At 39.8% G+C, this 820-nt stretch overlaps 1 protein-coding gene across 6 annotated transcripts in view; it reads left to right on the forward strand.

Moving 5' to 3' along the window:
• BEGAIN (brain enriched guanylate kinase associated) overlaps window positions 1–820 on the forward strand; it is a 161,388-nt gene that overhangs the window by 112,316 nt on the left and 48,252 nt on the right. The window lies entirely within an intron of this gene.

Here is an 820-nt window from a genome sequence, read left to right on the forward strand (position 1 = left end):
TTTTTTTCTGAAGTCATGGGACAGTTCTTCTGCTCTGTCTCTTCCTCTTAGTAGGACGTCTTCCACAAGTATGAGCAACCTAAGGAAGCTGTAAGGTGACAAAGGACACTTCTCACTTCCAAAATTGTCTCTCTTGTATGATGACAGAACTCGTTCTTTCTTAACATACGTCTTACCTTTAGGCCACTGATATACATTTGTTATACCTGACATTTTCAATCATTTTCTTCATCCTGATCTCCATAATTTGATCTCTGTCTCTCAGGACAACCCCGGGGGATACCATCTTGACCAGATAGGAATAGAAAAAGCTGTTGTTTTCAAAATGGCTGAAAAAACCCCCAGAAATCTGTGTGGGATGTGGGTATCTTTGAGCTGTGCCTTCCTTGTAAGTGCCTTGGTTCTTTGTGATTATCTGCCAATTCACCACAATGAAAAGGAAAGCAAGAACAAGAATAAGCCTGAAAAGGTTTTCTGTAGCAGGCATTTCACATCTCAAACTCCTTCATGAAAACTGGTGTCATCTGTGAATATGGAAAACAAGGCATAGAATAGCAACTTGCCTTCGCCAAGGAGAAAATTTCTGAATAACTTCTAGGTCTTCTCTATCCAAATCCATGGTCTACAACAAATATCAAAGGACTTCCTAGAGAGAGAGAAGGAGAGAGGGAAAGAGAGGAAGAAGAGAAAGGGAGAAAGAAAGAGAGAAAGAAGAGAAAGGGAGAAAGAAAGAGAGAGAAAGAAAGAAAGAGAGAAAGAGAAAGGGAAAGAGAGAGAAAGAAAGAAAGAGGGAAAGAGAAAGAGGGAAAAAGAAAGAAAA

Source organism: Corapipo altera, unplaced genomic scaffold (assembly GCF_003945725.1).
Source record: "Corapipo altera isolate COAL_440 unplaced genomic scaffold, ASM394572v1 23, whole genome shotgun sequence".
NCBI lineage: Eukaryota > Metazoa > Chordata > Aves > Passeriformes > Pipridae > Corapipo > Corapipo altera.